Source organism: Heptranchias perlo, unplaced genomic scaffold (genome assembly GCF_035084215.1).
Source record: "Heptranchias perlo isolate sHepPer1 unplaced genomic scaffold, sHepPer1.hap1 HAP1_SCAFFOLD_73, whole genome shotgun sequence".
Taxonomy (NCBI): domain Eukaryota; kingdom Metazoa; phylum Chordata; class Chondrichthyes; order Hexanchiformes; family Hexanchidae; genus Heptranchias; species Heptranchias perlo.
The window spans coordinates 118679-133647 of NW_027139761.1; the positions used below are offsets into that span (position 1 = coordinate 118679).

The 14969-nt window shown below is 48.0% G+C and overlaps 1 non-coding gene across 1 annotated transcript; it reads right to left on the bottom strand.

Annotated features, from left to right (window-relative positions):
• Window positions 1-9641: 9641 nt before the first annotated feature.
• trnak-uuu (transfer RNA lysine (anticodon UUU)) lies at window positions 9642-9726 on the bottom strand. The gene is given in 2 exon segments: window positions 9642-9677; window positions 9690-9726. It is a non-coding gene; the product is annotated as a tRNA-Lys (tRNA).
• Window positions 9727-14969: the final 5243 nt, after the last annotated feature.

Genomic DNA, 14969 nt, shown 5'->3' on the forward strand with positions numbered 1-14969 from the left:
GGCAAGTGGGAAATTTAAATTCAATTCAATAAAATCGGGAATTTAAAAAACTGTAATCAGTAAAGACGACCATGAAACTTCTGGATTGTCGCAAAAACCCATCTGGTTCAGTAATGCCCTTTTGGGAAGGAAACCTGCCGTCCTTACCCGGTTTGGCCGATATGTGACTCCAGACCCACAGCAATGTGCTTGATTCTCAATTGCCCTCTGAAATGGCCCAGGAAGCCACTAAGTTGCACAATCTCGCCAAAAAAAATCATAATAAGAATAAAACCGGAAGGAACACTCGGCACCGGATACGACAAAGGCAAACCAAGCCCTTGTTCACCCTCCAAAGTCCTCCTCACTAACATCTGGGGACATGTGCCAAAATTGGGAGAGCTGTCCCACAGACGAGTCAAGCAACAGCCTGACATAGACATACTCACAGAATCGGACCTTTCAGCCAAGGTCCCAAACTCTTCCATCACACATCTCTGGGTATGCTCTGTCCCATCGGCAGGACAGATCGACCGGAGGTGGCGGTACAGTGATCAACAGTTAGGAGGGAGCCCTCAACATCGACCCCGAACCGCATGAAATCTCATGACATCAGGTAAAACATGGGCAGGGAAACCTCCTGCTGATTACGACCTAACGTCCTCCCTTAGCTGATGAATCAGTCCTCTTCCATGTTGGGAAGCACTGAGGGTGGAAAGGCCACAGAATGTACTATGGCGGGGGACTTCAATGTCTATCACCAAGAGTGGCTCGGTAGCACCACTAATGAACGAGCTGGCTGAGTCCTGAAGGCCATAGCTGTCAGACCCGGCATGCGGCAGGTGGTGAGTGAACCAAGAGGTGGGAAAAACCTGTTTGACCTCGTCTCTCACCAGTCTTCTTGTCGCAGATGTATCTGTCGATGACAGCATTGGTAGGAGTGACCACCGCACAGCCCTCGTGGACACGAATTCCCGTCTTCACAATGACGACACCATCCAACGTGTTTTGTGGCACTACCACCGTGCTAAATGGGAAAGGTTCAGAACAGATCTGGCAGCTCAAAACTAGGCATCCATGAGGTGCGGTGGGCCATCAGCAGCAGCAGAATTGTATTCCAGCACAATCTGTAACCTCATGGCCCGGCATATTCCCCACTCTAACATTACCAACAAGCCAGGGGATCAACCCTGGTTCAATGAGGAGTGTAGAAGAACATGCCAGGAACAGCACCAGGCGTACCTAAAAATGAGGTGCCATCCTGGTGAAGCTACAACACAGGACTACATGCATGCTAAACAGCAGAAGCAACATGCTATCGACAGAGCGAAGCGATTCCACAACCAACGGATCAGATCAAAGCTCTGCAGTCCTGCCACATCCAGTCGTGAATGGTGGTGGACAATTAAAAAACTAACGGGAGGAGGAGGCTCTGCAAACATCCCCATCCTCAATGATGGCGGAGTCCAGCACGTGAGTGCAAAAGACAAGCCTGAAGCGTTTGCAACCATCTTCAGCCAGAAGTGCTGAGTGGATGATTCATCTCGGCCTCCTCCCAATATCCCCACCATCACGGAAGCAGGTCTTCAGCCAATTCGATTCACTCCACGTGATCTGAAGAAACGGCTGAATGCACTGGATACAGCAAAGGCTGTGGGCGCCGACAACATCTCGGCTGTCGTGCTGAAGATTTGTGCTCCAGAACTAGCCGCGCCTCTAGCCAAACTGTTCCAGTGCAGCTACAACACTGGCATCTATCCAACAATGTGGAAAATTGCCCAGGTATGTCCTGTCCACAATAAGCAGGACAAATCCAATCAGGCCAAATACGCTCCATCAGTCGACTCTCAATCACCAGCAAAGCGATGGAAGGTGTCGACGACAGTGCTATCAAGAGGCACTTACTTACCAATAACCTGCTCACCGATGCTCAGTTTGGGTTCCGCCAGGACAACTCGGCTCCAGACCTCATTTCAGCCTTGGTTCAAACATGGACAAAAGAGCTCAATTCCAGAGGTGAGGTGAGAGTGACTGCCTTTAATATCAAGACAGCATTTCACCGAGTGTGGCACCAAGGAGCCCGACTAAATTGAAGTCAATGGGTATCAGGGGAAATCTATCCACTGGCTAGAGTCATACCTAGCAAAAAGGAAGATGGTAGTGGTTGTTGGAGGCCAATCATCTCAGCCGCAGGGCATTGCTGCAGGAGTTCCTCAAGGCAGTGTCCTCGGTTCAACCAACTTCAGCTGCTTCATCAATGACCTTCCTTCCATCATAAGGTCAGAAATGGGGATGTTCGCTGATGATTGCACAGTGTTCAGTTCCATTCGCAACCCTCAAATAATGAAGCAGCCCGAGCCCGCATGCAGCCAGACCTGGACAATATCCAGGCTTGGGCTGATAAGTCGCAAGCAGCATTCGCACCAGGCAAGTTCGAGACAATGACCATCTCCAACAAGAGAGAGTCTAATCACCTCCCCTTGACATTCAACGGCATTACCATGGCTGAATCACCCACCATCAAAATCCTGGGGGTCACCATTGAATAGAAACTTAACTGCACCAGCCGCATAAATATTGTGGCAACAAGAGCAGGTCAGAGGCTGTGAATTCTGCGGCGAGTGACTCACCAAAGCCTTTCATAAGAACATAAGAAATTGGAGCAGTAGGAGGCCAATCGGCCCCTCGAGCCTGCTCCGCCATTCAATAAGATCATGGCTGATCTGATCCCAACCACAAATCTAAAGAACACAGGAAGTAGGAGCAGGACCCGGCCGCACAGCCCCTGGGCCCTCTCCGACAAACACAGGGCATTGACCGATCCGAACTCAGCTTCATGTCCAATTTCCTGCCAGCTCCCCATAACCCCTAATTCCCTTTACTTCTAGAAAACTGTCTATTTCTGTTTTCAATTTATCTAATGATGTAGCTTCCACAGCTTCCTGGGGCAGCAAATTCCACAGACCTACCACCCTCTGACTGAAGAAGTTTCTCCTCATCTCAGTTTTGAAAGAGCAGCCCCTTATTCTAAGATTATGTCCCCTAGTTCTAGTTTCACCCATCTTTGGGAACATCCTTACTGCATCCACCCGATCAAGCCCCTTCACAATCTTATATGTTTCAATAAGATCGCCTCTCATTCTTCTGAACTCCAATGAGTAGAGTCCCAATCTACTCAACCTCTCCTCATATGTCCGCCCCCTCATCCCCGGGATTAACCGAGTGAACCTTCTTTGTACTGCCTCGAGAGCAAGTATGTCTTTTCTTAAGTATGGAGACCAAAACTGTATGCAGTATTCCAGGTGTGGTCTCACCAATACCCTATATAACTGCAGCAATACCTCCCTGTTTTTATATTCTATCCCCCTAGCAATAAAAGCCAACATTCCGTTGGCTTTCTTGATCACCTGCTGCACCTGCAGACCAACTTTTTGATTTTCTTGCACTCGGACCCCCAGATCCCTTTGTACTGCAGTACTTTCCAGTCTCTCGCCATTTAGAAAATAACTTGCTCTCTGATTTTTCCTGCCAAAGTGCATAACCTCACATTTTCCAATATTATATTGCATCTGCCAAATCTCCGCCCACTCACCCAGCCTGTCTATATCCCCCTGCAGGTTTTTTATGTCCTCCTCACTCTCTACTTTTCCTCCCATCTTTGTATCATCTGCAAATTTTGATATGTTGCACTCGGTCCCCTCCTCCAAATCGTTAATATAGATTGTAAAGAGTTGGGGACCCAGCACCGACCCCTGCGGAACACCACTGGTTACTGGTTGCCAGTCCGAAAATGAACCATTTATCCCAACTCTCTGCTTCCTGTTCGATAACCAATCCTCCACCCATGCCAGAATGTTACCCCAATCCCGTGATTTTTTATCTTAAGTAATAATCTTTTATGTGGCACCTTGTCGAATGCCTTCTGGAAGTCTAAACACACTATGTCCACTGGTTCCCCTTTATCCACCCTGTACGTTATATCCTCAAAGAACTCAAGCAAATTTGTCAGACATGACTTCCCCTTCATAAAGCCATGCTGACTTTGTCCTATTAAATTATGCTTATCTAAATGTTCCGTTACTGTCTCCTTAATAATAGACTCCAAAATTTTACCCACCACAGATGTTAAGCTGACTGGCCTATAATTTCCAGCCTTCTGCCTACTACCCTTTTTAAATAACGGTGTGACATTAGCAGTTTTCCAATCTGCCGGGACCTCTCCTGAGTCCAGGGAATTTTGGAAAACTATCACCAAAGCATTCACAATCCCTACTGCCACTTCCCTCAAGACCCTAGGATGGAAGCCATCAGGTCCAGGGGATTTATCTGCTTTGAGTCCCATTATTTTACTGAGTACCATCTCCTGAGTGATTTTAATCGTATTTAGCTCCTCCCCCCGTAGAGTCCCCTGTTTGTCCAGTGTTGGGATATTCTTAGTGTCCTCTACTGTAAAGACTGAAACAAAATATTTGTTCAGCATTTTTGCCATCTCCATGTTTCCCACCATTAATTTCCCGGTCTCATCCTCTAAGGGACCGACGTTTGCCTTAGCCACCCTTTTTCTTTTTATATAACTATAGAAACTCTTGCTATCTGTTTTTATATTTTTTGCTAATTTCTTTTCATAATCTAACTTCCCTTTCTTAATCAATCCTTTAGTTACTTTTTGTTGTCTTTTGAAGAATTCCCAATCTTCTATCCTCCCACTAAGTTTGGCTACCTTATATGTCCTTGTTTTTAGTCGGATACTATCCTTGATTTCTTTACGTAGCCACGGATGGCTGTCATTTCTTTTACACCCTTTTTTCCTCAGTGGAATATATTTATGTTGAAAGTTGTAAAATAACTCCCTAAATGAACACCACTGCTCATGTACCGTCTTACCCTTTAATCTATTTTCCCAGTCCACTTTAATCAATTCCGCTCTCATACCATCATAGTCTCCTTTATTCAAGCTCAGTACGCTTGTGTGAGAATCAACCTTCTCACCCTCTAATTGGATATGGAATTCAACCATGTTGTGGTCGCTCGTTCCAAGGGGATCCTTAACTTGGACATTATTAATTAATCCTGACTCATTACACAGGACCAGGTCCAAGGTTGCCTGCCCCCTAGTAGGATCAGTTACATACTGCTCAAGAAATCCATCCCTGATGCACTCAATGAACTCGTCCTCAAGGCTGCTCTGCCCAATTTGATTTGTCCAGTTAATATGATAATTAAAATCCCCCATAATTATAGCTGTTCCCTTATTACATGCCCCGACTATTTCCTGATTAATACTTCTTCCAGCAGAGTTGCAACTATTAGGAGGCCTATATACTACGCCCACTAATGTTTTTTTCCACTTATTATTCCTTATCTCCACCCAAACTGTTTCATTATCTTGATGCTTTGTCCCAATATCATTTATCTGTATTACAGTGATTCCTTCCTTTATTAACATAGCCACCCCACCTCCCCTTCCTTCCTGCCTGTCCTTCCTGATTGTTAAATACCCTGGCATATTTAATTCCCAATCGTTGTCACCCTGCAGCCATGTTTCTGTAATGGCCACAAGATCATACCCATACGTAGTTATTTGTGCCGTTAACTCGTCCATTTTGTTACGAATGCTACGTGCATTCAGATAAAGAACTTTCAAATCTGTTTTGTGACGCTTAGTTCCTGCTTTTTCCTTTTATAACACTTTACCTCTTACTCCATACCTTCTGTCCCTTCCTGTTACGCTTTCCTCTCTCTCCCTGCTCAGGTTCCCAACCCCCTGCCACTTTAGTTTAAACCCTCCCCAACAGCACTAGCAAACACTCCTCCTAGGACAGCGGTCCCGGCCCTGCCCAGGTGCAGACCGTTCGGTTTGTACTGGTCCCACCTCCCCCAGAACCGTTTCCAGTGTCCCAGGAATTTGAATCCCTCCCCCTTGCACCATTCCTCTAGCCACGTATTCATTTGAAATATCCTCCTATTTCTACTCTGACTAGCACGTGGCACTGGCAGCAATCCTGAGATTACTACCTTTGAGGTCCTATTTTTAAATTTACCTCCTAACTCCCTATATTCTGCTTTTAGGACCTCATCCCCTTTTTTACCTATATCGTTGGTGCCTATGTGCACCACGACAGCTGGCTGTTCGCCCTCCCCCTCCAAAATGTTCTGTAGCCGCTCCGAGACGTCCTTGATCCTTGCACCAGGGAGGCAACGCACCATCCTGGAGTCTCGGTTGCGGCCGCAGAAACGCCTGTCTATTCCTCATACAATTGAGTCCCCTATCACTATAGCTCTTTCACTCTTTTTCCTCCCAGCCTGTGCAGCAGAGCTACCCGTGGTGCCAGGAAGTTGGCTGCTGCTGCCTTCCCCTGATAAGTCATCCCCCACAACAGCATCCAAAGTGGCATATCTGTTTGAGAGGGGGATGGCCACAGGGGACCCCTGCACTACCTGCCTGCATCTCTTACTCTTCCTGGTGGTCACCCATTCACTTCCTGCCTGTATACCCTTTACCTGCGGTGTGACCAACTCGCTAAACGTGCTATCCACGAGTTTCTCTGCATCGCGGATGCTCCACAGTGAGTCCACCCGCAGCTCCAGCTCCGAGATACGATCGGTCAGTAGCTGCAGGTGGACACACTTCCCGCACACATGGTCGGCAGGGACACTGGTAGTGTCCATGACTTCCCACATCTTGCAGGAGGAGCATATCACGGGTGCGAGGTCTGCTGCCATGACTTGCCTTAGCTTAGTTACCCCTTTTAAATTACGTTGAAATTAGAAAATGTTAACTATACTAGGGACCTAGGTTCACGAAAAAAAAACACTATCTGCTATAAAACCTGCAGATCTTCCCTTTCTTATTACTTTACTTACAGTAAAATGGTAGAAATACTCACCTGAACCTACTCACCAATCAGCTGCCTCCCCTGTGCCGCGTCACTTTCTGACTGGTGACGTCACCCCGAACTGCCGCTGGTCTCAGAGTCTCGCTCTCAGAGTAAGCTCCGGTCTCACTCTCTCCGCGCTGTTTATATCCCCGCTCTGGTCTCGCTCTCTCCGCACTGTTTATATCCCCGCTCTGGTCTCCCTCTCTCCGCGCTGTTTATATCTCCGCTCTGGTCTCACTCTCTCCGCGCTGTTTATATCCCCGCTCTGGTCTCGCTCTCTCCGCGCTGTTTATATCCCCGCTCTGGTCTCACTCTCTCCGCGCTGTTTATATCCCCGCTCTGGTCTCACTCTCTCCGCGCTGTTTATATCTCCGCTCTGGTCTCACTCTCTCCGCGCTGTTTATATCTCCGCTCTGGTCTCGCTCTCTCCGCACTGTTTATATCCCCGCTCTGGTCTCGCTCTCTCCGCACTGTTTATATCTCCGCTCTGGTCTCGCTCTCTCCGCACTGTTTATATCTCCGCTCTGGTCTCGCTCTCTCCGCGCTGTTTATATCCCCGCTCTGGTCTCACTCTCTCCGCGCTGTTTATATCCCCGCTCTGGTCTCACTCTCTCCGCGCTGTTTATATCCCCGCTCTGGTCTCACTCTCTCCGCGCTGTTTATATCTCCGCTCTGGTCTCGCTCTCTCCGCACTGTTTATATCCCCGCTCTGGTCTCACTCTCTCCGCGCTGTTTATATCCCCGCTCTGGTCTCACTCTCTCCGCGCTGTTTATATCCCCGCTCTGGTCTCGATCTCTCCGCGCTGTTTATATCCCCGCTCTGGTCTCGCTCTCTCCGCGCTGTTTATATCCCCGCTCTGGTCTCGCTCTCTCCGCACTGTTTTTATCCCCGCTCTGGTCTCGCTCTCTCCCGCCGCTCACCGACTGAACTCTCGCTCTCTCCGCACTGTTTTTATCCCCGCTCTGGTCTCGCTCTCTCCCGCCGCTCACCGACTGGACTCTCGCTCTCTCCGCACTGTTTTTATCCCCGCTCTGGTCTCGATCTCTCCCTCCGCTCACCGACTGGACTCTCGCTCTCTCCGCACTGTTTTTATCCCCGCTCTGGTCTCGATCTCTCCCGCCGCTCACCGACTGAACTCTCGCTCTCTCCGCATTGTTTATATCCCCGCTCTGGTCTCGCTCTCTCCCGCCGCTCACCGACTGAACTCTCGCTCTCTCCGCGCTGTTTTTATCCCCGCTCTGGTCTCGCTCTTTGCCGCCGCTCACCGACTGGACTCTCGCTCTCTCCGCGCTGTTTATATCCCCGCTCTGGTCTCGCTCTCTCCCGCCGCTCACCGACTGAACTCTCGCTCTCTCCGCGCTGTTTTTATCCCCGCTCTGGTCTCGCTCTCTCCCGCCGCTCACCGACTGAACTCTCGCTCTCTCCCGCCGCTCACCGACTGAACTCTCGCTCTCTCCGCGCTGTTTATATCCCCGCTCTGGTCTCGCTCTCTCCCGCCGCTCACCGACTGAACTCCCGCTCTCTCCGCGCTGTTTTTATCCCCGCTCTGGTCTCGCTCTCTCCCGCCGCTCACCGACTGAACTCCCGCTCTCTCCACGCTGTTTACATTTCAAAAGGCATTCGACAAGATGCCACACAAAGGTTGTTAAACAAGATGAGGGCTCATGGGATTGTGGGTAATCTATTAGGATGGATTGGGGATTTGTTGACGTCCAGAAAACGGAAAGTAGGAATAAACAGGTAATTTTCGGGTTGGCAGGTTGTAACTAGTGGGGTGTCGTGAAGATCAGTGCTCGGACCTCAGCGATTTACAATCTATATTACTGACTTAGATGAGCTGACCGAGTATAATGTATCCAAGTTTGCTAACGATACAAAACTAGGTGGGAAGGTAAGCCGTGAGGAGGACGCAAAGAGGATGCAAAGTGATACAGACAGGTTAAGTGAGTGGGCTCGAAGTTGGCAAATAAAGTATAAAGTGGGGAAATGTGAGATTATTCACTTTGGTTGGAAGAATAGAAAAGCAGAATATCTTTTAAAAGATGAGAGACAACGAAATGTTGGTATTCAGAGGGATTTGTGTGTCCTTGTACACGGATCACAGAAAGTTAACGTGCAGGTGCAGCAAGCAATTCGGAAAGCAAATGGTTTGTTGGCCTTTATTGGGAGGTGGTTGGATTCCAAAGATAAGGAAGTTTTGCTGCAATTATATAGGGCTTTGGTGAGACCGCATCTGGTGCACTGTGTACAGGTTTGATCTGTGGAACAATACACTTGCCTTAGAGTGGGTGCAACAAAGGTTCACTAGATTGATTCCTGGGATGGGAGGGTTGTCCTGTGAGGGGAGATTGAGTGGAGTGGGCCGACATTCTCTGCAGTTTACAATAATGAGGTGATCACATTTAAACATGTAAAATTCTTGGAGGGCTTGACAGGGTAGATGCTGGGACGCTGTTTCCCCTGACTGGAGAGTCGAGAACATAAGGGGCCGGCCATTTGGAACAGAGATTTCATCACTGAGAGGGTTGTGAGCCTTTGGAATTCTCTCCCCCAGAGGGCTGTGGATGCTGAGCCATTAAATCGATTCAAAACTGAGTTACGTCGATTTTTGGACACGAAGGCACATGGGGATCGGTCGGGAAAGTGGAGCTGAGGTCGAAGATTAGCGATGACTTTATCAAATGGCGGAGCAGTCTCGTTGGACTGGATCGCTGACTCTGAGCTCCTTTCGCTGATGTTGGTCCGCTGGAAAAGCAGAACTTGCCAGCTGTTTTAAATTTTTTAACCTGAACAGGGACTTGAACCCTGGACCCTCAGATCACTACCTGTTTTAAAAATCTGATGCTCTACCGACTGAGCTATCCAGGCTCGCTGTTGGATGGGTTTCCATCACACAGATACATGGTGGGTCTCTGAATTATCCCTGTCGATGCCGAATTTTGGGGAGGATCCCTTTGAAAAATTTTCAGCAACGTGTTGAGGAGAATCCTTGTTTCTGTTGAACATGATGTAAGAAACATGGGCAGCGAAATCGTGATTTTGCAGTTCTTCTTGGTTGTACAAAATGTCTTGTTATTCGTTAGCAGCAATTAAATAAAAACACTTTACCCAATGGCTCAAAAGCTAAACTTGTTCCACACGGGAGCTGGAAAAGGCCTCTCGACCTTTCAGCGGATCAACAATTGAAAGCTGAATAATTTCACCCGTTGCACCGTGACACCAGGCAGCAAGTTTGCCTCCCGAATTTTCCCTACACGACACTTCAAATCGATCAAAACCTGCTTCACGGAAAGAAGAATTGTGTTTGGTTCTTTGGATTCAAAGATCTCGTGCCGGCCGCTTGACCATTTCAGTTGTCGCCAATCGCACCCTCTCCTCTGAAAACAAATAAACTCGCACCTGCTATTGCAAGACGGTCCGCCAGAGGAGCCTCAGTGCCCACATGGGGACATGAAGAAGTGGATGCGTTATGGAACCGGATGTACCTTGAACTCCAGTCAAGATGTTTGGAAGGTTCAACTACTTTCGATGGCGCTGGAGCTCACAACTCCAGCATTTCTCCAGCGTATAATTATTTTTGAAGTAACGCGCGTTGACCGATTGCGCCACTGGAGCCGCGCACGGTCTGTGTCACCAGTGCTCGCATCAAACAGCTTCATCCTCGGTCTCTCAATTATCGCTTCGTGATCTTTCCCACACAGAAGCCTCCAAACAAGAGGCGATTCGTTAAACATCCGCAGTGACCTTTAAAAACCGTGGAATCTGAAACAAAACCCCAGACGATAAGAACTTTGAATTATATTATTATTATTAACTTAAGGACAATTATTTCCATGCTACTTTGAGGATTTGGGGAAATTGGGAGCTGAAACTAAGTAACTCTCTCTGGGCTATCGTTGATTGAAGAGATGGGCGTATTTTCATTTGGAAACCGAGACTCTGAACTTTCTGATGGAGAAATGTGACAGAAGATTGTGGTTAGTGGCAGTTGCCGGGGAGATTTAGAGGAGAGAGAGAAAAGTTAAAGTCACACCTGTGACAGCTCAAGTGCTCTGCTTATCTGTAATATCCGGAAAGTAATGTAAAATACAGGACAAACCAGTTTGTTCTCGGTTATCAAAAATACCAAAACTCCCGGGTTCAAAGGTGGATTCGGAAAGAGGGAACGGATTTGACCGCCAGACCGAAATCATTCCACATGAATCTGAAGCGCCTTGGGGAAAACGGCAGTGCGAACTGTTATGTTCGTGTCATGACTTGAAAGACCCTCCAATTACCGACAGTATCTTTGAAGGAGTTGTGCAGCCAAGCCACGATAGAAGCTGCTTTGCATTCGTCAAACGTGTAGGTGACGATATTGGGGTTGATAAGGGTCGATCTCAATTATTTGAAATCTCACCATGTGACCCGAAGATTGACCGCAGAATCGAGTTTTTCCTGTAAGTCCTGAATTGAAGGGAAAGGCGCAACAAGCAGGTCGGAGAAATGAAGAGCAGAAAATGTGGATGAAACTTACACGAGTGAAAATCCCTGTATGTTGGAAGACTCAGTCCCCAGTGGTGGAGAGGATTGGTATTTCAAGCTGTCTCACAGCTCACACACACACGATTGGTTCATTTAATCACCTTCAACAACTCGATTACATCAACACTTAATCTTCTATACACAAGGAAATACAAACCTTTTCTATGCAACTTGTCCGCATAAATTAACCATTTTAGCCCCGGTATAATTCTGGTCAATCTGCGCTGCACCCCCACCAAGGCCAATATATCCTCCCTGAGGTGTGGTGCCAAGAACTGAATGCAGTACTCTAAATGTAGTCTCAGCAGAGTTTATATAACTGGAACATAACTTCCACCCCTTTGAATTCCAGCTCCCTTAAGATAAAGGCCAAAGTTCCATTAGAATTTTAAATTATTTTTTGTAACTGTCCACTGACATTTCATGATTTCTGCACTTGGACTCGGAACATCTTTCCTCCCCCACAGTTCCTAGCCTCTCACATGTTAGAAAATATCTGATCTATCTTGCTGAGGTCCAAAGTGTATGACTTCACATTTCCCCATATTGAAAGATTGAACAATCTTCGGTTCTTTTCCATAGAAAATAGAATGCTGAGGGTGAGCTGAAATAGGACTTTAAGATTATGCAAGGGTTTGATAGGTCAGACGTAGATAAGGTGTTTGCAATTTTGGGGGGAGGAGTCCAAAATTGGGGCCATAAATATCAGATAGTCACAATTTAATCCAATATGGCATTCAAGAGAACCACATTTGCAAAGATGCTCGCTAGAATGTGCAACTCGCTACCACAAGGAGCAGTTAAGGCGAAAAGCATGGATGCATTTACGGGGAAGAGAGATAAACACATGGAGGAGAAAGGAATATTAGGGTTTGCTCATTGGGTTCGATGAAGCGGGGTTGGATGAGGTTCGTCTGCAGCATAAACACCGGCGTCGTCTAGTTGGGCCGAATTGTCTGTTTCTGAGATGTACATTCTATGTAATTCTATGTAAACTCCATCTGCCACAGTTTTACCAACTTACTTAATCTATCAATTTCGCTTTGCAACTTTATGCTCCCATCTACATTACTCACCGTGTCACCTAAGTTGGTGTCGTCGACAAACTTGGATATATGGCTCTCTATTTCTTCATTTGCCTCATTTATGCATATAGTAAAAAGCTAATGCCCCGGTACAAATCCCTGGGGGACACCACTAATCACAGCCTGTCAATTTGAGCACAGATCCATTATCCCTACTCTCTGACGCCTACCTTCCAACCAACTCCCCAACCATGTCAATAGGTTGCTTTAATTTCCATGTGCTCTCATTGTTAACAGTCTCTTATGTGGTACCTCATCGAATGCCTCTGGAAGTCAATATGCATATAACACCCATAGACACTGCATTTTCTACCACGTTATTACATCTTCAAGATGTAATAACGTGGAGATGAAATCCCGTCTTCGCACTGAGGACACCATCCAACGTGTTGCGTGGAACTACCACCGTGCGAAATGGGATAGATTCAGAACAGATCCAGCAGCTCAAAACTGGGCATCTATGAGGCGCTGTGGGCCATCAGCAGCAGCAGAATTGTATTCCAGCACAATTTGTAACCTCATGGCCCAGCATATTCCTCACTCTACCATTACCAACAAGCCAGGGGATCAACCCTGGTTCAATGAGGAGTGTCGAAGAGCATGCCAGGAACAGCACCAGGCGTACCTAAAAATGAGGTGCCAACCTGGTGAAGCTACAACTCAGGACTACATGCATGCTAAACAGCGGAAGCAACATGCTATAGACAGAGCGAAGCGATTCCACAAGCAACGGATCAGATCAAAGCTCTGCAGTCCTGCCACATCCAGTCGTGAATGGTGGTGGACAATTAAACAACTAACGGGAGGAGGAGGCTCTGCAAACATCCCCATCCTCAATGATGGCGGAGTCCAGCACGTGAGTGCAAAAGACAAGGCTGAAGCGTTTGCAACCATCTTCAGCCAGAAATGCCGAGTGGATAATCCATCTCAGCCTCCTCCCGATATCCCCACCATCACGGAAGCCAGTCTTCGGCCAATTCGATTCACTCCACGTGATATCAAGAAACGGCTGAGTGCACTGGATACATCAAAGGCTATGGGCCCCGACAACATCCCAGCTGTAGTGCTGAAGACTTGTGCTCCAGAACTAGCTGCGCCTCTAGCCAAGCTGTTCCAGTACAGCTACAACACTGGCATCCGCCCGACAATGTGGAAAATTGCCCAGCTATGTCCTGTCCACAAAAAGCAGGACAAATCCAATCCGGCCAATTACCGCCCCTCAGTCTACTCTCAATCATCAGCAAAGTGATGGAAGGTGTCGTCGACAGTGCTATCAAGCGGCACTTACTCACCAATAACCTGCTCACCGATGCTCAGTTTGGGTTCCGCCAGGACCACTCGGCTCCAGACCTCATTACAGCCTTGGTCCAAACATGGACAAAAGAGCTGAATTCCAGAGGTGAGGTGAGAGTGACTGCCATTGACATCAAGGCAGCATTTGACCGAGTGTGGCACCAAGGAGCCCTAGTAAAATTGAAGTCAATGGGAATCAGGGGGGAAACTCTCCAGTTGCTGGAGTCATACCTAGCACAAAGGAAAATGGTAGTGGTTGTTGGAGGCCAATCATCTCAGCCCCAGGGCATTGCTGCAGGAGTTCCTCAGGGCAGTGTCCTCGGCCCAACCATCTTCAGCTGCTTAATCAATGAACTTCCCTCCATCATAAGGTCAGAAATGGCGATGTTCGCTGATGACTGCACAGTGTTCAGTTCCATTCGCAACCCCTCAGATAATGAAGCAGTCCGAGCCTGCATGCAGCAAGACCTGGACAACATCCAGGCTTGGGCTCATAAGTGGCAAGTAACATTCGCGCCAGACAAGTGCCAGGCAATGACCATCTCCAACAAAAGAGAGTCTAACCACCTCCCCTTGACATTCAACGGCATTACCATCGCCGAATCCCCCACCATCAACATCCTGGGGGTCACCATTGACCAGAAACTTAACTGGAACAGCCATATAAGTATTGTGGCTACGAGAGCAGGTCAGAGGCTGGGTATTCTGCGGCGAGTGACTCACCTCCTGACTCCCCAAAGCCTTTCCACCATCTACAAGGCACAAGTCAGGAGTGTGATGGAATACTCTCCACTTGCCTGGATGAGTGCAGCTCCAACAACACTCAAGAAGCTCGACACCATCCAAGATAAAGCAGCCCGCTTGATTGGCACCCCATCCACCACCCTAAACATTCACTCCCTTCACCACCGGCGCACTGTGGCTGCAGTGTGCACCATCCACAGGATGCACTGCAGCAACTCGCCAAGGCTTCTTCGACAGCACCTCCCAAACCCGCGACCTCTACCACCTGGAAGGACAAGGGCAGCAGGCGCATGGGAACAACACCACCTGCACGTTCCCCTCCAAGTCACACACCATCCCGACTTGGAAATATATCGCCGTTCCTTCATTGTCGCTGGGTCAAAATCCTGGAACTCCCTTCCTAACAGCACTGTGGGAGAACCGTCACCACACGGACTGCAGCGGTTCAAGAAGGCGGCTCACCAC